General features: G+C 44.3%; 1 long non-coding RNA gene across 2 annotated transcripts; it reads right to left on the bottom strand.

The window, feature by feature from the left end:
* Positions 1-1,943: 1,943 nt before the first annotated feature.
* Positions 1,944-5,045, bottom strand: LOC135265112 (uncharacterized). 2 transcript variants are annotated; one of them, XR_010332851.1, is made up of 3 exons: positions 4,917-5,045; positions 2,418-2,629; positions 1,944-2,321 (listed from the first exon to the last, which is right to left on the bottom strand). It is a non-coding gene; the product is annotated as an uncharacterized LOC135265112 (long non-coding RNA). The 2 variants fall into 2 exon arrangements; XR_010332849.1 differs by having other exon boundaries at positions 1,944-2,629.
* Between the last annotated feature and the right edge of the window lie 9,439 nt (positions 5,046-14,484).

The following is a 14,484-nucleotide window of genomic DNA, read 5'->3' on the forward strand; positions in this document are numbered from 1 at the left end:
ACTCTGACCCAAGAACGCATCATCGCCGCTTCCGCACCGAGGAGCACAGCGATGGAAGACCGCTGTAGGCGTACAGCCTTTGCGCCGTGCCAAAGAAATGCTTCAGCAATGGGAAAAAATGCGTTCCGTGACACTCCGCTAAGCTAAAGCTTCGATATGAAAGAAAATTTAAATCCTGATGGTCGGGGGCTCCCAGATGCAGAGGTGGAAAGTTCGGGGGTCAGAAAGCAAAAGTCCTGTTTCTTCCACCCGTAAATTTAACCAGCCGACTTCACTAATTAGTTCTACCCCCCGGCTGAAGAATTGTGCTAATTTGCAAATCCAAGTGACTGGAACAAAATACTGAGGACTTTTACTTTCTGAACCTGGATTTTCCACCTCTGCTGAAATGGCTCAGTTGGCAAAGGTGCTTACCTTGATTGCAGTCAAGGTAAGCCTGGGCATCACAGGTTTAACCACAGGCTGTGCAGTTAACCAACTCTGACCAGATCACCGCATGGCAGCTCAGCTCCACCAGGGGTCAGTATACCAGGGTTCCTTGGGTAACCGCAATATTGGTTTCTTCCAATGAAGTGTCTACAGTCTACATTTTTTAGATCAATGTCAATGTTTATTAAAAATGATTAAAAAATTATAATCATGTAGCAAAACATGCTGGAACAAAGTCAGAACTCTTATCGAGAGCTTTGGTCAACTGATCTCATACATTATTCATTTCAGCCCCTCTTTTGCAACAGTTGGACAGTAAGTTTGAGGCCCTTCGCGTTTCACAGTAGATGACACAAGAAAGCATAATGTTAAGATATTCAAATCCCAGCAGCATATCGCACGGTGTTGGAAGACGTTGTGACAATGCTAAGGGGAAAAAAACAGATTGTTTCTGTGTTTTTGTCAGATTATATCTGGATACCACATGATTAATATCCTGAGTGATACAGACGTAAGCTCTCGGCCTCCTTAGAGTCAGGCGGTTATTAACAGTTTCAAGATGAGCTGCTTTGACTGACACAAATCACAGCTGTTCCGCCCCGCGGGGATCGGCGTTCGGGGAGCGGCGGAGAACGAGTCGGGCGAGGGCGGGAATTTATTGCGCGAGGTGCAAGTGCGTGGCGGGGCGGGGCGGGGCGGGCGTAAATCAGCCGTCCTTCTGAAACGCCCCGCGTTTGATTTAGGCTTTGCGGCGCAGGAGAGCTCACGCGGGCCCAGCTGCGATTAATCCAGTGCGGGGGGGGGGTTTGATCCGGCGTCCCTGATCTGGTGTGCCGTGATGCAGACGTACAGCGCCGGAAATCCCCGGGACACGCCGCACCTGGCGTGCGGTCAGGCCGGAGGTTGCTGTACCTGTCCACAGTGCATGTCTTTCAGTGGCACGCTTGTGCACATGTACGAGCGTGCCACTGAAAGGTCAACCGCTACCTATCAAAACTCCACCCAGCATTTCATAACTCATCTGTTCTGGAAATGACTATGAAAAGTTGGCTTGATGCACATGAAACAAGAATCCATTCACACAGCTGAATACGGTCTGCTGCAGCTGAGGTCTCTCTGACACTCACGATTTGAACCAACAACCCTCTGGAGTGACATTCTGTCACTACTGTACCACAGTGCTCAATGTATGTTTTTGCTCTGTGGTTTGGCTTAGGTCAAGGTGGTGGGTTGCAAGATTGTCAAAAAAACGTTGTCATAACAACACTTTCTCAATACCCCTTCTGAGAGGGGGTTCTACTCCCTTGGATTTTTGGGGATTGAGTGTTAGAACTACAGGAGACACCAGAGACATCCAGACGTCTGTCTGGGTCAACAAAGATACAACAGAGAAAACAAGAGATGGAGATGGAGATAGAGAGAGAGGGAGAAAGGGGGATGAGGGAGGCAGAGACAGAGAGAGAGAGAGAGAGAGAGAGAGAGAGAGAAATGAATGCCTAAATTGAATGCAACATCAAATTATATTGTATTTATTCAGCAGCTTACAATAACAAGACACAAAGAAACAATCAGAAGGAGAGGTATGAGCTAGTTAGCGTTTCGCCTGGAGACATCCACACTAAGCCCTCTTCTGTTTAGACAGATGGCGTTGTGTCCCCTTCGTCTGGGTCGGTTATTTCAATTTCCAACGTAACAACTTCCCAAAGAAGCCTTTGAAAAATTCCAAAGGCAACATGCGCTTAAAATCTTTAATAAGAGAGAGAGGGGGCCTGATTTGATACAGATTGCCCCGCAAACCCAGATACGGTCCGGGTTCATCTCCCTGTCGCATCTAAATCGGGATTTCCGTGCCTGGGCCAACCGTCTGAGGCCTCTCCCGTCCCTGGGTACGTCTGAGAGACAGCACGGTAGGATTTGGGGAAAATGCGAACCATGTGCACACTGATACAAGCGTACCACGCATCTCCCCGGCGTCTGTTTTTACATACCGCCTTAATCCTTCAGCAGCTCTCACGGTTCGCGGTCACAAGCTCCGGGGGGGGGCTGTGCACCTGTTCAGGTGGCGGAACATCCCTCCGTTCAAAAGGCCACAGCCAGAACCGTCTGTCACGGGAAATGAGCTTTGCTATGCCACTACCCACAACGCACTGCAGAAGTACCTCTGTTACCAGCTGAAAGGAAGTATCAAAATAAAAGGCACCTGGAAACACAAAAAGTAGGCCTATTTTGCAAGAAATTGTAAAACATCTTTCATCTTGCAGGTCTGTAAAAGCTTTTGACAGTATATTTGTAACAGATTACTGAAATATCCATAGAGAATCATTTTAAACAAATTAAATGTGGCAGCCACCATTAGGTAGTGGCTACGCAAGCATTTCTTTTACACCTTGGTGAAACCGCCTCACCAAACCTCATTTTCTTACAAAAGAAAAAAGGTATAAGAAAATTAATATCTGCAATTTGGATCTCCCCATGAGGGTGTTGAGTGACAAATAAATTTCATTGCCTAATTTGATCTTAGTTAATTACAATATTACCATTCCATTTATTAATTTCACAGACAAAAATGTCAGATGCGTTATCTGACCTCTCTGAAACAGAGAATCAGGTTATTTGATAAGTACATCAAGGCTGAACAATGGGACTGAGAATTCAAAGAGCCCATAGGTCAGTTCTGTCGTTTATTTATGCAGGCCGAACGCTGGCTGTTCTCAGATATGGGGATTGCTGGACATATGGCACATTGCTTGATATTATGAGCACATAAATACACCGCAGTACAGCAATCAATATGCGGGCTGCCTTGTGTAAACCGGTGGCTCGAAATGCGGCCCACAGCGTTGTCATATCAATCATTAAAACAACACAGAGGGGAGCAGAGGGGAAATCGATGACAGCGCAAAGCGCAAAAAAAAAAAACGGAAAAAAAAAATCAATGGGAAGGCATCCACCGGTGCCCTCTGCTAAACATATAATCTGTGGAAGTAATCTGAGGTGATGATTTTCACGCGGATATTGACAGCTGACACTTGCTGACTGCAGCACGGTCCTCTAAATTATTAAATGCATTTTTCCATGTTGCGTGCTGGTCCCATCGGTGACTGGCCACATAATAACTGGGCCTCCACGGGGACAATATAGGTGATCCGTCACCTATTTCCTCAATCCTTGGATGTGAGGGATTAAGCCTATGCCGCTATGCTACAATAGAGTCCATTCAATGTCACTGAAATGCAGCCTGGCACATGTTGAAATATGAAATAAATCAAATTTAAACAGTCAAAACAGGTGAATGTATACTGTTACGAATGCAGTACACATTATATTTTGACTTGTTTTGTCAGAAGGCCCTACATTCCATCCCATTTTATTGAAACAAACCGTTTCTTAGAATCCTTCAATCCTACAATGTATAAAAGTGAGGAAGTTGTGGTAATAGACTTTATATTTAAAAAAAAAAAAAAAAACACTATTTAGTTCATATATTATGAAACTACTACTGTGTTATTTTTATTCTTTATGGTACCGATCTGTAGTTGGTGACAACACAAGTCCCATGATCCCATCTATACTATTCTTGTATATGTTTTTACAATACAATAGCCAGAGATCTAACAAATAAATTACTGTCCAAAATGTGTTAGCATCTTGTGGTTCTATAAACTATTTGGAACCCAAGGGAGATGCGGTCCAAAAACATTTTTGTTCAATATTTTTGCATGTCCTGTGGATCGCGCACTCGTTTTTTAAACCTATAAATTCAACACACAGTTGAGGCACCAACACTATGCACTTTGTAACATACATTCAACTAATGTAGGCCTACTTTCAGGTGAGAGAAAAAGACAGAGAGAAGACGAGGCGAGACCATTGTCAACTGGTGAAGATGGGGACTTGAGATAGAAGTGAGAACTACAGTATAAGAGAGCAACGCCATTATGACCCAGTTTCTCTCGTATGCAGACGTGTGCACAGACAATGCTAGTAAAGGTAGCCTACAAAATGTTATATGCTATTTATGCAAGCCAGGGAATAAACTTCGTCTAAAGACTATGAGGGACACTTCACTGTGTACAATTTGTGAGCTGTCAGGATTCAAATACGCATGTACTCAAGCCGCACGCAAACTCATAAGGCACGCGACTCCAACCACAACATTATGTTCTATTAGAGAATAACAACACAGCTGCTTTCTGACAAATGCAATTACAATATATATTGCCTGGCATCATACAACAGTTTGTGAGCAAAGCGCATTTGCAACATTCAAAGAAAGACTTTGATTTAGACCTTTTTTTAAGCTATTAGCTGACTTGCTGTTACCGAAATACAGTTTGCAAGCCTGTAAAGCGCTCTGGATTTTCACTCGATTGGCTTTTCATGAACAGGCTATGGTGCGAAGGTACACGTTAACAAATGTACATGTTATCGTTTTAATCAAATCAATAAAGTAAATCAAGTGGAGAGCTATAGGTTTTCTAACTCACCTCTGACGCTGTTACTATTCACAAAAGCTGGATGCTGCAGGGCAACCGGGAAAAACTAACAGAATGGAGTCGGGAAAGCTGTGAATGACAGGCTATTGGCCAATAAATGATTTCTGTTTCACCGATCACCATCGTAACTAGCTTACGATAGGTTTTGAAACGCATTGTTAATGCGACGCGGCCACTCGTTCAGTGAGGCCTGAACCGCAGAACCAAAAAGAGCACATCTGACACGGAGATTAATTACCTATTGGAAGGGACAAACCAGGCATTTCTCAATATTGCATGGGACGCGTCTCCTGAAATAGTACGCTGGTAAAAGCCTTAGTGCATAAAAGTGTCAGGTGAAGTAATGCAAATGACGAGAAAGCTGTAAATAACTACAATACTCTGTGTTCCAGTTCTGTTTGTAACAATCATGGAGTGTAGAAAAATAGGCAACAATGCTCAACCTTATCAGGTAGGCAGACAGACAGACATGCATGAACACATTTCTGGGACTGTTTCTGTGATCTTAGATCAGGCACATACCACTCTATTCAATGAACATGTGGCCTACAAACACATACATTTTCGAAATCCAATCCCATTTTTTAATTTGAATTCCAATTATCACTGAATTTGCAGAACTTTGTCCGCTAAGAAAAAGAGTACTCGGATCTCAGAACAAACCACATTGCAGCACGATTCAGCTTGGCCCTTAGTGGAACTTAGAACCGCTTTAAATGCTGACCTAAGAGATCCGTGGAGTCATGAAATTCTCCCACAGTGAGGCAGAGATTACACTGGGTGGTCACATATATATGTGGCAGGCTACATGCAGTACTGTATATTGATGCAGATGCAATGTCCCTCCACAAGGGCACAGTTCTCAAAAATATCTCCAGAACAACTTATATTATTTTCTTAAGTCTCTGTCCAAATATATTACCCTAATTGTGTAATGTACAACCATGCAAAGCAATTGAAAATGGACTCAATTAGAACGGAGTCTAATTGTTTGTTTTGGGAATCACAGGCAAGCAGTGTTCCGCAGTTATTTTTTAACCTCACAGAACAAAATAAAATGATAAAGAAAAATAATTTGCTGGCGGAAATTATTAGTTCAGTACACAGTCTCACAACAGCAATTACTGGATTGTTGTGGATATATGAAAAGGTCTGGAAAAATGAGTGCTCAGATCTCTGACCAGATAAAATCGGTCTCTCTCTCTCTCTCTCTCTCTCTCTCTCTCTCTCTCTCTCTCTCTCTCACACACACACACACACACTAAATACACATACAGTACAGATGCATGTACACACACATTTTTGTTGTGGAAAAGTTCATACATTTCAAATAATAACTTTATCACTGGACTTTTTTTTAGACAGTCTTTCACAGACCTTTCCAACTCTTAAGTATAGGCTTCATCCCATACAATAATAAACCAATCAATACAAGCACCAAGTATACTGTAATGTCCTCATGCAGCTTACTGCCCAAGGAGCATTTTTCAATTACAGCCATTTTGTGGGTTAGCAGGCACAAAATGGCTCTAATTGAAAAATGACTCAGATATGATGCGTGCGCATTCAGTGAAAGGGGAATCGATCCTATTGGAGACCGTCATTTATTGTAAATTCACCTTATTATAAATTCATTTTGCTCCTAGTCAGACTGGATGTATAGAACAAAATCAGTGCTGGGCAGTAAGAGCAGTTAACTAGTTTAGTCTTTTAATTATGAATGCGACAGATTGGAGATTGAATTATGCTAATTTATTGACTTGCTGTGTCATGAATATTACTGTCTTTCATTTAAATAGAAGACACCTTTTGTTTCAGTTAAAACCAGAGGTTTCTACATTGTTTTATGGGGCTGATATATCTATGTGAGCTTATGCAAGTCTTTCAGCAGCCTACTAAAGGCACTATTAAGGTTATGTCATTGAAATTCATTATATTGCTCAAATGATTGTTTCATTAACAGCATTGTGAACACATTTAGTTAGTTTTGCATGACTGGTGTTCTAGGTAACAAAACATTGAAGCATTTCAGTGTACTGAACAATAATGTATTCAAATTATATTCCTCTTCACAGTATTCCATATTTGTGTGTGTTCATAATAGTGTGTGTGTGTACAGGTGTTTGTACTTGTGTGTGTGTGTGTGTGTGTGTGTGACAGAGAGAGTGTGCCAGTGTGTATTTGCATATGTACTTGTGAATATACATGCTTGTGTGTTTCTTTGTGAGTATGCATCTGTGTATGTGTGTGCAACCAATATTAAGTTTCCTAGTAAGGTGTTGGGCCCCCAGGAGCCACCAGAGCAGTTTCAATGCACTTTGGCATAGATTCTACAAGTCTCTGGAACTCTAACATATCGCACTAAAGCGCGAGCATCACAGTCATTGGATATATGCTTTCGACCACAATTTCCGACCCTATTTACTGATATCTCTCCCATAGATCTAAATGCAGATGCCACTTTAGTCACCGTTCCTATTGAAACATTAGCCAATTGAGCAGTCTTTGTGACTGAAGCTCCTGCCACCCATGCCCTAATAATGAACCCCCCTTCAAAGTCTCTTAGATCTTTTCCTCATGCCACCTTGATCCAAAATCAACTGGGCCTGCCCAGCATTTTTACACATTCCACATAGCATGCGAGGATGTTAATTGCTTAATTGTATCAGGCAATTCACCTGTATGGAAGCATCTGCATTCGTTATGTTTCTCCACTCATTTATTCAGGTTTTTCCTTTAATTTGTCACTTGTCTGTATTTTTCTGTGTGTGTGTGTGTGTCGGTGCATGTCTGTGTGTATGTTTGAATGTGTATGTGTGTGTGTGTGTGTGCATGCACGTATGTATGAGTGTGGGCATGCCTCTATGCCTGTGTGTGGGTGTGTGTGTTTGTAGGTGTATACACATTTCTGTGTACATGTATGTGTGTGAATATTTGTCTGTGTGTGTGCCTGTGTGTGCATGTTTGTCTGTGAGTGCATGTGTGTGAGAGAGTGTTTGTGTGTTTGTGTGCACGCCTGTGTGCATGTGTGTGTGTATGTGTGAATGCATGCATGTGTGTGTTCGTGTGTGTGAGAGAGTGTTTTTGTGTTTGTGTGTGCACGTCTGTGAGTGTGTGTGTGTGTGTGTGTGTATGTGTGAATGCGTGCATGTGTGTGTGCGTGTGTGTGTGCATGAAGACTGCAGCAGGCCTGTCTCCTCCTGTTGTGGTCCCCTGGAGCAGGGTGGGTGTCACTAGGTAAGCAGGGCTCAGGTATCTCCTGTACCCTCACTTTTGTTCTCCATAATAATGGGCTCTATTGTGTGCTGATTTCTGCAGGTCATTTTGAGGAGCTGATCTTAGCGTCAGCTTTAACTCTGGGCGTAACCTGAGCTGGGATGCCTCCCGACCATCCATCAGCCGATTCTCGGCCCAATTACAGCAGGATCCCGCAACTGCCCCCACGGGACGCCTTGTAAACTCTGTTGCTTAAATATTTAAATATCGTTTTAAATGACGTCCAACCGGACCGCACGGTGAGCCTATCACCCGATCCACTGGCCGCCAGTCGCCGCCAACAACCGAGGAGCCAAGCCAAGGCTCAGCGAGAGTCCAGACAGCCACGGGCCTGTCTGCTCCACGGCTTTCTAACAAACAGGGATAGAAGTAGAAGACGGGATGAAAGAAAAGAAAAAGAGGCGAAAGAAGTCACAGACGCAGTAAGAACAGCAAACATGATAACTCGATACAGCTATCTCAGTTTGAGTTAGCGGGAGGCTTGGGCTCGTTCTCTTTAATTGTATCCGTATTTTGGTGGTAAGAACAGGATTCAATAAGAGGAGCTTCCGTGTGCTTAAGCTCCCCCATTCCCTGCTAAATATTGTTTGAACAAAATAACAGTGCTCCCCAAAAAGTATGGGAACAGTAAAATGAAAACTGTTATTTTTAAGGCATTTGGATTTTAGATCAAAAGATGAATATAAAAAAAATTCACATTTATGTTTCATAATTTCATAGAAACAGATATTTCTGTGTTGAGTCTTCCTATTTTCAGCTGTGCAAAGGTAAGCTAACAGATGATTGACGGGTGTTAATTGCTCAGGTGTTTCCATAAAAGAGCAGTGAATGTATTGTCTTAGTTTAAGCCTTTATTTTCATCTATGGAGACTGAATTTGGAGTCAGAGGCACACACCTACATGAAGACCAGAGGACTAACTATGGCTGAAAAACAACTTATCTTTAAACTGAGAGGACAGAAGCATTCATTAAGAAAGATGGCAAATAAGACATTTCACTCTACTGTTCAGGCACACATTAATATGGAAACATTATAGTGAGACCTTTATTACATTTATATAATGATTTTGAGCATATTTTTAAAGTGACAATGGCCCTAAAGGAGGTAAACAAAACTGCCATTACTCTTGTCAACTACAATCTTTAAAATCACAAACACACGTGCACGCACAAAAACACAAACACAAGAATTCTCTCTCTCTTTCTCTCTCTCGCTCTCTCACACACACACACACCCACACACACACGCACACGCACACACACACACACACGCACACACACACACACACACACGCACACACACACACACACACACACAGCAGATACAGAGACGGTGTTTGAACTGGTCACACCGAGGCCTCTGGATCAAAGGGCTGTGGGAGCCAGTCTTCTTGGCCCAGTGCTGGGGAGGTCCCTGGGGGCTAGCATTCTCAGGGCGAACCCGTGTCCCCGTGACCAGCTGAGCGGCGCTGTCTCGTGTCTGGGGCCCTCGCAGTTCAGCGAGCCCTTTAAAGTGCACACACCAGGGCCAGACCACTTAGGGCCTGGGAGCATCGGCCCCAAGCATTCACATCTGAATCACACGGGCAGTAGAAAGGACTCATCTCTCTCTCTCTCATCTCTCTCATCTCATTCCCTTTCTCTCGCTCATTCCATCTCATCTGATTTAATGAAGACATGAAAAAGGAACGGGGCATCTTTTTGTCAGAGCAGCCGACACAACCCTGTAATACAGACTGTTTGGAGAAACAGTGATTATTATGGAAAGGCAATCTTTGATAATGTGACCCTTTCAATGGGGTTATGTGAGTGAAAATTACCAGTTCCTCCTGACGGACAAGACAGGGAAATATGAGAGGGGATTGTTTTTCAGACGCTGCACACCCCGTTGAACATTTGGAGATCAAAGGCTAGCTCCTCCCGCCGCCCCCCCCCCCCCCCAGTGCCTACCGCAGAGCATCCCCAACACAGCCGACAAAGTCCGTCCATTGTGCGAGCCCCTCGCCTCTCTCCCCGATAACGGGCGGCACCCGGAATCTTCTGGAAGACAGAGACGGTCGCACATCGGGAAGCGTGGGAGTGTGTGGCCCCCCTGATAAGAGCAGAGGAATTCTCCCTCGCCTTCAGAGATCAGACCCTTAATGAGCGATGTCACTCTCCGGGCATTTCTACCTGCTTCTGCAGCACGGGACGGCGTTCCATCTCCCGCTCCATTTCGCTTGCGCAACGGAGGCTAACCCCGCTCCTGTCCACCTGATACGTCGCCCTCCCATGGCGCCCGGGGGAAACGTTTGGACACGACCAGCAGGCCGCTGGCATGCCTGCTTTGCATCTTCAGCACGGCTCCCTAAAAGAGAACGAGATGTCGTTTAGAAATTATGAAGAACATCAGAGGAGGCGAATAACTGCCAAGAGCGTGAATAAATTCCGCCTTTCTGAACAGATCTCTCCCATTTTACATTTCGGTTCAGCAGAGGCAGATTTTGACCTCTTTCAGGCCAGAAACTTTTCTCTCCTCTTTTTTCCCCTTTGGTTTCTGTTTTTCTCTGTGAAACATGCATCAGCCTCTGGTCTGTGTTTTAATCAGCTCTGAGCAGCTTTGTTGTGCTGTGTAAAATGTCGCATTATCACGCCACTTTTTTTGAAAATGTCAACAACAAAAAAACACCCATCGCACACAAAATTTTCAGTAAAAAACAAAAAGCTGTTTAATTTTCTTTTTCTAAAAAAAACCCCCCATAACATTCTGCCATAGCAGGAAGTTTGCTTGAGTTTGTTTCTGTTCCGTTTAAAGTGTGTTTTTGCAGCGCAGAGAAACGGAGGGGAGACGCGCGCACAAAGGGAGAATTGTGATTGCGCTTCTCGGTGGAGGAATTCCTGCTTCTGTGGAAGGGGTTCGGCAGTGACTCACAGCATTGTGCCCCTCACATCTTCTCCATCCCGGCAACCTCAGGCCCCTGGCTCTACCCGGGGGTGGGTTGTTTTTCTGTCTCTCCTTTCTCAAAACAAGTTTGGATGATCTGACCCGCGAGCGGCAGGAAAGCGCCGCACCTCTGACCCCGCGGTGAGCCCGGCGAGCCCCGGCTGTCGGCTCGATGCCGGCGACAGGGGCCGGCACAGCCGGGGAGGAGGCCGATACCGCCGGCTCCCCGCGTATTAAGAGACGCATTGCACCTCGGCCCCGATTTTTTATAGATCACCGCTGGGGTGAGTGTGGGAGAGGAACTGGATGAGGTAGCGATGGTGGCGTTTAGAGGGGCAGGGAGGGGGGGGGGGGATGGGGGGATGGGGGAGGTGAGGGGGCGGTCGAGGGGGCGTCTGGCGGCTCCGGCTCACCGAGACAAGCCTCCCCGTGGCAGAGACGCTGGGACCGCGCGGGGGTCCGAAATGCCAAAGTTATCAAACTGTCTCCACTAACCGCCAACCCCCCCCCCCCCCCCCCCCCCGCCTCCTCCACCGAACACACACCCCCTGCCTCAGCTCACAGAAATGGGCCAGACTCCCACACCGCACCCCGCCAGCCCCCGGCGGCCTCGGGCCTTCTCCAGGCCAGACTGAGGAATTTAGGATGGGGATGGGACCGGGCCTACAGCTGAGAAGGGAATTTCTCCCCTCCTCTGGTTCTCCGTCTCATTGTCTGGAGAGCGGGGTCCTGGTGCGCCGTGTCTGCCTTTATGATCCTTTAAATCACATGTCCTAGTGCTGCTTTTGTTGGGGGGGGGGCATGGGTCACACAAAATAATAATTGAAAGGGCAGGCACCCGGGTCCCGCATTCTGTGCGAGGAATGTTAAACACAAGGAATGATCACACTTTTATGGCACCGTGATATGTAGGAGTAAATCACTGAAGCAACCCCCCTAGGAGAATCTGTGTCGATCCTTTTGCAAAGGTGATCAAAGAGCACTTGGTTTAGATCGGTGAGACTGCGAAGAACGTACTATATGATATATCTATATTTATAAATAGTTCTAAAGCAAGTTTTGGTATATGTTTCGCATCAGTGAAAGTATGAAGCTTGCTACTGATAAGACAAAATTGTCTAGGCCAGCGATTCTTCTCATTCACTGGTTTATGGGTCAGTTTGTAATGCAGCTTTCAGGTTTTACTGTATCTGATTTTCAGCTCATGTTAAAAAAATGCTCTACATATGTCACTGGCAAATTGCACAATGTAGCCATATAGATTTTTGTTTTTGTGGTCAAGAAAAAGATGCTTTATAAAATGACTATTTTGACTGTCGTCTGATACTTAATACATGGCCTTCATTAAATAATTTTAGAAATACTCAGGATTATTTTGAGCTGGCATTACTAATATTTGTACTAAATGTGTACATCTAAGTATAATGCACAACGGAAGTTTGCAATAGGGCTTTCACAGCTGTATTAAATGTCAATCCGAATGTGGTGGTTGGCGAAGGTAGATAATTTCAGCAATAATTTCGCGATGTGATTACGCAATACTCTGGGGAGGTATGTATATATCCGTAAAGTAGGAGGTATAAACTGCACCCATTCTCATTTCTTCAGCATACAGGCTAGCTTAGTACCTCGCTGACACCCCCCCAACTCAAATAAACCCTCTGCATTATCATCATGAATGTTAATTCAAACAGTGCCTGACTTAGCAGCTTTTAATGAGTTCATTCCAATCCTTTGAAAACATTTATCAACTCAGAAGGCAGACTCAAACCGATCGATGGAAACCTACAGCCACACGCGCGTGCACGTTCACGCACGCATACTTCAAATTAATATGTTTGACGAGTGTGGTGGTCACACACAATACTGATAGTCCACAATGAAGCATTTTGTCAGTAAGCTTTTTAAAGCACACCTTATCTTACATTTTCAAAATATAGACCTTTCTTCCAGTGTCAGTGGGGTTTTCAAATAATTTTGACGAGATATGTTGACGATAGCTGATAGCATCAACAGATAAGGGAGAGGTGTTGGAGACAAATGTCAAGATGTCAGGTGATTTTCACCTTGAAGGGGGCCCAGAAAGAGGGAGAGAGAGACAGAGAGATAGATAGAGAGAGACGCCTAGCACTCCCACAAATGCGTGAGTGTTGACACTTGCAATAAGGGTCTAATGTGACAACTGAAAGATATCTGACTCCTTAAAAATTTCACATCATACATGATAGGATATAACATTGTGCTCACTTTTTTTCAGTTTCCTTTTACGTAGGGACCGATAATTAAGACCTGTAGTAAAAATGACAGCTGCAATACAGACCTAGGACAGGTGAAACCAGACCTTTTTTGTATCAGTCTGAAGCACCTGTCTTGTTTACATTGTGACCACAGGAAACAGTATTTGGCATCCGAAGACATCAGAATAAAGAACAAACAAAATGGAATGCTGGATAATGTGAATTTTGGCAAAGGTGCTTCCGCCTATTCCACAGTTGGTGCTACAGGCAGCACCTAAACTGGCATTTATGAATCAAAGTATCCTAGGCATCTAAGTATCTTACATGCTACATTTACTGGAGCACATGGTGAGGTGCATTCATTACAGATGTGAATTGTCCATTGCATAGAAGAATTAGTGTGAGGTACAATACATTTTCTCCACCTCATCTGCAATTCATTTTTGTGTCGCTGTCAATCTTGCTTGCAGTACATAAACTGGTTTGTAGGGGGCGCTGTTAAACAGGGGGAGACAGGAAGAGTGAGACATAGAGAGAGCCGCTACTATGCAGGAGTGATTTCACTCAAAAGCCGCGTTTCCACCAAAATTACCCGGAACTTTCAGTCCCAGGAACTACTTTACCAGGAACTAAAAGGTTCCTGCAGCCAATGGTTGTCTGCGTTTCCACCGGGGTCTAAAGTACCGCGAAGATTAGGCAAATTAGCCCACTGACGTTGTCGTCGGTCCATCTGTCATATAACCGGGACAGCCCGGAGGGGTTTATTTCACTTATATACAACGGGTTACCAACAATGACTATATATGGTTACTTTTGTATTTATTGATTTTCATATATCCTCTCAAACACATTCATTATGTTTTTATGCGAACATTCGCTTTCATGTCTTGACATCCGAAGCGACAGAATGCATTCACATTTATATGTATAACTGGCAACAACAGCAGAAAACATGCACACGTTGTAAACAATTTGCTGTTTGATTACTTTCTCGTCGTCAATTCCATATAGGCTAATGGCAAAATGACAAGAATAGAACGAAAACTCGGACTTGCGTGAAAATGTAAATTAGTAGTGGTACAGCCACCGTTTGCTTTCCTTCGAAGTTACTGCTAGCCGAGC

Source organism: Anguilla rostrata, chromosome 10 (genome assembly GCF_018555375.3).
Source record: "Anguilla rostrata isolate EN2019 chromosome 10, ASM1855537v3, whole genome shotgun sequence".
Taxonomy (NCBI): domain Eukaryota; kingdom Metazoa; phylum Chordata; class Actinopteri; order Anguilliformes; family Anguillidae; genus Anguilla; species Anguilla rostrata.